We start from the raw sequence: 8,066 nt of genomic DNA, 5'->3' as shown, positions 1-8,066 counted from the left end.
ACAGTTTCTGGCACAGAGGAGAGAAATCAAATCTAGAAGGATGAATGTTGAAAAGACAGGGAAGCAAACACAAATTAGGCTGGAACTCACTAAGGACAAGAGGAAAGAAAGGACAGACAACATAAAAGTACAGACAGGGGAATGTTGGGCTGTAGAAATCAACAGAGAAGAGCAACCCACGAGTCTGAGACTGTACCATAAGCTTTGTTATTAGTTTAGTTTAGACATAAATACATGAATATATTTGTAAGTGTTCAGGACTAGGGAGAGGGGCAGTAGGTAATGTTGGTTTAGGATAAGGTGAAGCAGAGAGGAGAAATGAGAGAACAGGGAATCAAACAAAATAAGAAAGGAAAATGCGGATTGATTCAATTATAAATTGAACTAAAAGAAATTACCCTGGTCATAGGCTCTGTACTGAAATTTCAAATGTTGGGATCTTATTAAATATGCATAGCTATAAAATATGTATGAACATAGATAATATATTTAAAATTAAAAATTAAATGTCCATATTTTTAAAGTATTGAGAAATTATATATCATTTTCATCAAATATTTATGGATTTCTAAGTGTTATTCTTAATGATAATTACTGAACACAAAAGTGTCTCATGTAAATAGCGTAAGAACAGAGAACAGTGGATTATAGGAAATAAATCATCCATGTTAGAAACAAAAGTAAGTTTTGTGACCATCAATTTAGGTGCAGCTAAGTTATGATCAAGGGTTGCCTTTATGTGTGGCTGAAGAGACAGCTCGGTGGTCAAGAGTGCTTGCTGTGCAAGCCAGAGGACTTGAGTCAAAGCCAGTGGGTTGAGCCCCTGTAATTTAGCACTGGTGGACAGAGACAGGTGGATCTTGGGAGCTCTAGGTTCAGCCAGCCCACCTTCAATAGTGAGTATAAGGGTCAATATAATCATTGGCTCTAGAAGAAAACACCTTACATCTTTCTCCAGCCTTTGCATGTGTGACCATGGGTATACAAGTCTGCACATGTATCCATGCATATACACTGTGTACACACAGAAATAGTATTTAAAAATTTTAAATGCCTCGTTTTAAAATATTTAAAATGTTCTCATATTTATTACAACTTTATAAACCCGTTTTAATTGCACCATCATCTTCCCTCCAAATATTTAGTCAGCACAATGGCTTTTGAAAAGTTTTGTACCCTCTCCTAGCTACTGTGGGTGACTTGGGCATGAACTGCCCATTGAGGATAAATAGTCCTAATTGGATACCACAGGAGACACAGGGAATAAATTAGAAAAGCAACTCAGATCAGAGCAGAAAATCCCCTCTTGTTGACAGTTGGTTTTGGTGGGCATTCTGCTGCCCGTCACAGTTTCCCTGGCAACCAGCTTCCCAACTATCCTGAATTACAGGTTGTCCTCTCCACCCACTCTCTATCATAAGCTCACTGTAACTGAAAGGGCAAGATGCAATTTACAACAGTTACCTCTGAGAATAAATATTCTGTCAGCCACAAAACATCACAGACATAACAGCATTGGCTTCCTGGTTCTGGATGTTTTTGGCTCCAATTTCTTATTAGGATTTTACAAATGATAGCTAATCCTTGTGCAAAACCATAAATACAAAGTTTCATAATATTTTATTTGTTGAGTAGGGTGACATCTAAGCTATAACACACGTATAGAAGTCAAAAAACAACAGTGGAAGTTAGCCTTTGTCATCTGGACCCCAGGGATCAAATTCAGATTGCAGCCTCGGGGACATGTACCTTTACCTGCTAAGCCATCTCATTAGCTCAACCCAGCATCCTACTTACATGTAGTTTCATATTTCATTTACAGAAAATAATAAGTTTCCATGAGACATGAACAAGATCACCCAGACACAGCCCTACCAAGTTCTGACAAATAAATTTATATTGTACAAGTATTTGCTGATGCTATTGTTTGCATGTAACAGTCATCTAAAAGGGGCACAAAAGCAATCTTGTTTTCAATCTTATGTTTGGGTTTTCGTCATATTTGTCTCTTTCACATTCTATGGACAAGAAGAGGGGTATTAGTTTAATATATGAACTTATAAATTAGAGAGGTCCCATTAGATTTCTAGTCTCTGCACTTCCTTAAATGTGTAGCCTCAAACAAAATATGTAGCCTGTGTATTTTTTTAGGGTTTTCTTTATAAAATGGGAAGAGTAACAAAGTTCACCATATAGAGTTTTTCGAAGCAAAAAAGTATATATATATATGTATATATATATATACACATACATACACATATATATATATATATATCACACACACACACACACACACACACACACACACACACACACACACACTCTTAGTTGAATCTCTAACACAGGGCAACAATCTCTAACATACAGCCACACACTGCTATGCTCTCTGCCACATTCAAGCAGAACGTCCCAGTCTTAAAGACTGAGAATTACCAATGAATGGCAATATCCATGAGGAAGGTAATGGCCACTGGTAAGAGCCTGGGGGCCTTGAGATCAACATCAGTTTTGATATTTTCAAAGGCTCTGAACTCAGCTGTCTCAATCCAGACATCAGTGTCTGCCTCATACTGCCCCCTCCAAACGCCATTCCATGTAGGTCCTGCATTACCATGCTCTCTTCAACAACAGGGCAGGAAGTGCACAATCCCTCCTGTAGTCTAGCCATCTGTGCTTCCACACAGACAATAACAGTCTTATTCCCAAGTTGAATAGCATTTTCACAACAAGGTGGCTTTATGGTTACTACCCACCAAGTCGGTTTTTCAAAAGTTTCAAGTAGAAACGTTAAAACAAAAACACTGAAATTTTGATCAGTTTGAATTATAAACAGCACCATTAAACTTTCATTTTTATCTAAAGTAAACATATGCAAAGCATCAATCATTTTCAATATTTCATATATTCCTGACAAATGGCCTAAAAAACATCCAATTTCATTTTTTCCTTGATAAATTAGGGACATATAACTTTTTCCTTTAACCATTTGCATTTTTAAAGATGTTGCACACTAGAAACATGTCAGCAAAAGACCCAATTTGTATTTATCGAGAAAAGATATGATAAAATATTGATACTAACACAAGAAACATTTTATTAAGTCTCATAGATCCAAATAAATAAAAGAAAAATGAACTAGAACGTGTTGGAAAATATTGGTCTGGATGGCTGACACATTTATGTCGGGTATATTGTATCAATTATTCTGGATGGGAAAGTTGCTGTGCCAAGACACTGCAAATTTGAACTAATTAACCCTTAAAATCACCTTCTAGGTCAGACTTGTTTTATCTTACAAATTTCAAAGCAATTGTTTTTTGCCTTCCTAATTCCATAAGTACTTACATCTTTTGCCTAAAAAGAATATTGTGAAAACCAAAACTGTGATTTGGGGGCATTAACACACAGACGGTCAACTGTGCCCTCTGACATTCCTCTTCCTTGGGTATACGTGCACAAAACAGCCACTCAAAGCTAAAGCCCTAAATGTCTTAAATTAAAAAATCACAATATAGCTCTTTCGCTCATACTTGGAATGCAGTATTAGAATTGCATGAGTCGTGAGTACTGTGTGTTTTCTGTTCTTGGGTGGCTTGAAAGGCCTATAACTTGTCTTGAGAATGTTCCCAGAGCCGGCAGATGGGCCACAAGAGAGCAGAGCTCGTCTTCTCCAATGGATTGCAAAGCCTGGATTTGTGTGGTTTTTGGCTGCCAGGAGCACCTCTCGGGAAACAGGCAAAGGTTGCCTCAGAGTTCCTCAGAAAAGCCAGAACCAGGTTCTTGCTATTACAAATAGTGGGCTATGAACACAGTTGAACAGATGTCCTTGTTGCATGGATGTGAATCCTTTGGGTATATGCCTAAGAGGGGGATTGCCGGGTCCCGTGGTAAACCAATTCCATTTTCCTCCATACTGATCTCCAAAATGGCTGTATGAGTTTGCACTCCCACCAGCAGTGGAGGAGTGTTCCACTTTCTCCACATCCTCTCCAACATAAGTCATCACTGGTGTTTCTAATTTTAGCCATTCTGGCAGGGGTAAGATGGTATCTCAAAGTTGTTTTGATTTGCATTTCCCTGATAGCTAAGGATGTGGAGCATTTTCTTAAGTGTCTTTCAGCCTTTTTGATTTCCTCTATTGAGAATTCTTTCTTCAGTTCTGTACCCCATTTTTTAATAGGGTTATTTGGTGTTTTGTTGACTAGTTTCTTGAGTTCTTTGTATATTTTGGAGATCAGCCTTTTGTCGGATATAGGATTGGTGAAAAACTTTTCCCAGTCTGTGGGCTGCCGTTTGGTCTTGTCGACTGTGTCCTTTGCCTTACAGAAGCTTCTAAGTTTGAAGAGGTCCCATTTATTAATTGTTTCTTTCAGTGTCTGTGCCCCTGGAGTTATGTTCAAGAAGTGGTCTCCTATACCAAATTGTTCAAGGGTACCTCCTACTTTCTCTTCTAAGAGGTTCAATGTGGCTGGATTGATGTTGAGGTCTTTGATCCATTTGGACTTGAGTTTTGTGCATGGCGACAGACATGGGTCTATCTACAGTCTTCTACACACCCTCATCCAATTGTGCCAGCACCATTTGTTGAAGGTGCTGTCCAAGCCCCATTGTATAATTTTAGCTGTTTTGTCGAAAATCAGGTGTTCATAGGTGCGTGGATTAATATCAGGATTTTCAATTCGATCCCTCAATTGAAGAATGGTTAATGAAGATGTGGCACATCTACACAATGGATTACTACTCTGCAGAAAAACATAATGGTATCTTGAAATTCGCAGGCAAGTGGATGGCACTTGAAGAAACCATCCTGAATGAGATAACCCAGTCACAAAAAGAGGAACACAGTATGTACTCACTCATATATGGATATTAGACCTAGAGCAAAGGATCACCAGCCTATAATTCACATCACCAGAGGAACTAGGATACAAGGTGTATTCTAAGAGATTCATATAAAGTCCCTCACAGAACTGGGAAGGGACAAGTTCCCCAGAGCTCAGGTGAAGTGGGGGGGGGGCAGCGAATGGAAAGAGAAGTAGGAGAAAATGAGGGGGAGGAAAGGAAAACATGTGCGACCAGGAAGATTGAGCCTGGTTAGGAATAGAAGATAGGAAAGAGAGAGACAGAGACAGAGAGAGAGAGATCATAAAAGAGGGAGCCAATATTGGTTTGAAGATAAAATTGAACACAAAGAAAGGTCTAGAGAACTACAAAACTGCTCCCAACTAACAATTTGAGCTTCCGTGGAAAGGCTATCATAAATGCCCTTCCCGGAGAGTGAGATCAACAACTAACTTCTCCATGGAGCCCTCAACTAATGCCTGTTGGAAACAGGATCAAACACCCATACATAAACACTGAGTCGAACTAGAATCCAGATGCAGATGGAGAGGACAAGACCATGAGGCAGAAACACATACAGACAGCTTACCTGAACAAGGAGGAGCTAACAGCCACTAGACTGATAGCTGGGAATCCAGCGTGGGACTGACTCAGGCCCCCCTGAATATGGGTCTCAGCCAGAAGGACTGAGAAGTCTAAGAGACCTCAGACAGTGGAGCCAGGATGTATCCCTGGTGCACAAAAGGACTTTGTGAACAAATCCCCCATGGAGGGATAACTGCCTTAATCTAGAGACAGGAGAGAAGCCCTAGTCCCTACTTCACATGACCTGTCAGATCTACATGACCCCAACTGGATGGCATTCCCCTACATATGGAATTGGGGTGGGGGATGGGAGGGGAGGGTGTTTAGAGTGCATGTGAGAGGGCAGAGAGGGTAAAAGGGAGGGAAGGAGGGAGGAAGGGCTGGGGGGAGGGAGGGAGGGAAGGAGAGGGAACTGGGATCGACATGTAAAATAATAAATTAAATTAAAAAAAATGCTTTGACTCCAAAATTTAAGTTGAAGGACAAGTTACTGGGGAAAAGGATTTCTATTTTTGTTTCCACAGAAAATGAAAAGCTGTGGATTCCTTCCAGACTAATGTGGTTTGATTACGCCAGACTGCCTGAAACAGAGTACCAGGTGATCCTACATTCAAAACAGCTGGACAAAACAGCCCTACAGACTACAGCCAGGATTTCTGCATCTTCTTCGAATCCCCCATGACAGCGCCCCTTACCAGCAGGAAGTAGTTTGGAAAGAACGACGCCCAAATTCCCAAATATTGTGTATAAATGTTTGTTTTCATTTAATTGGACTTGGTTATATAAAATAAAATAATAAAATAAAAAAGAAAGAAAAAGAAAAGCCAGAACCATTGCTTTCACACGAAGTCCTGAATGCACAGAGCTATGGCATGGTCTTCTCCACCCAGCAGCAAAACTAATTCCTCTCCTCTAGTATTAGTGACTTTGTTTCCAGTGAGCTTACAATTTCAGATGCTGCTAATCCAGTTGTGGCAAATTTCACCACATTGTCAGAGGATGCTCTCTTTGAATTTGCATCCAGGAGAGAAGTGAGGTAGCATATTAGCTTCTTCAACACTAAGCCATATCCAATCACTTAGACAGTCATCAATGACCAAGTGACAGGACATTGCCTGTCTCTGTAGTCAGCTAAATCTGGAAAACAAAACCATTAATTTAATTACAACAAGAAGACACAATGTGTTATTGGAAACAATGTATAAAGAACAGATTTTATAAAGGCTTCTGTAGCTGAGATTAGATTCTCCTCGGGCATCCAGAGTCTATAAGTCTACAGCAAAGAGTATATCCTCTGATTCTTCACAGAGTATGTGGCAGTCGTCAATCCCACAATGAGAGGTAACTGAAACCAAAAAAGTTTGTACTGCAGGCTGGCCAAAGTATTGAGTCTTGATGTTTTGGTTTTTGTCTCGTTTCCTTGTGAGGGGGTTTCAATGTCAACATGTAGTTCAGACTATCCTTGGGCTCATAATCTTCTGCCTCAACTTCCTAGGCACTAAGATTTCCAGTATGCCTGTATAATGGACTTCACATGTATAGTGTATCAGGGTTTATTGGGTTTTTTGGTTTTGTTTTTTTTTTTTTTTTTAAACTTGTGGTGCTGGGACCCAAACCAGGGCTTGTACACGGTCTACCACTAAACCACATTTTTTTTTGCCAAAATTTTTTTTATCATTGGTATCTTCTTTTCTGAAAATTAAGTGTGTGTTCTTTGTAATTAGCATATAGCAAATTTTTAATAAATATTTGTTGACTGGATAATGAACAAAAGTTTGTACTAAATAGTGATTAAAAATAACATCTAAGACACAGTGACAGGCTGTTTTATTTAAAATACTACTTAAGAAACATAAATCAATGTTAAAATGTAACAGATGGTTATTAGAATGAGATTTGACCTAACATCCATTCCATAGATAGAAGATGACTTCTTCAAAATATGAAAAGGCATCTTCTTGAAATCAAAGGCTGAGGTGACCGGGAACAAGTCACCTTGTTAAGGGACTCTCAGAATGTCCTCACAGAATTATTGGTACATCTGTGGGCGCGCGCGCGCACACACACACACACACACACACATCTTTTAAAAGCTTTGGCAGATTTTGAAGCTACTATCCACTGACTGCTGCAATGATAACTAAACAGGGTGTTTGTTTTCCCATATGCCTTGGAGGCTCCCAGACCTGTCCTCTCCCAGACAAGGAAGGTGAGACCTTCTTCCCACTGCTCCACACTTTCCTGTGAGTGAACAAGGGCTAAGCCATTTCCACTTTATGTCTTCTTTACTAGTAAACTGCACAAAGAAAGTCCACAAAAGTTGTCTATTCGTTGGCAACAAAAAACCTCAATGAAGAGCCTTAGGGAAAAAAAACTAACTGTTCAACCCCAAAAGAGCCACATCATCTTCACCCTTCTTGCCCTCCCAGCTCCTAAGGGAATTCATACACCTAACAATTAAGCTCTACGCACACTATGATAGAACAGTCTAGACACATATACCTTCTCCTGAGAATTTTTAAGAGAGAATTGCCCTTGAAAAGCAATGCATCCAGCAGTAATATCACATAGCAATCACAAACCTGTCACTCTAATGCCAGCATTTTGTCCATAAAGTCTATAATATTCATTCACAAAAT

Source organism: Phodopus roborovskii, unplaced genomic scaffold (assembly GCF_943737965.1).
Source record: "Phodopus roborovskii unplaced genomic scaffold, PHOROB, whole genome shotgun sequence".
Taxonomy (NCBI): domain Eukaryota; kingdom Metazoa; phylum Chordata; class Mammalia; order Rodentia; family Cricetidae; genus Phodopus; species Phodopus roborovskii.
This window is presented reverse-complemented; position numbering follows the sequence as displayed.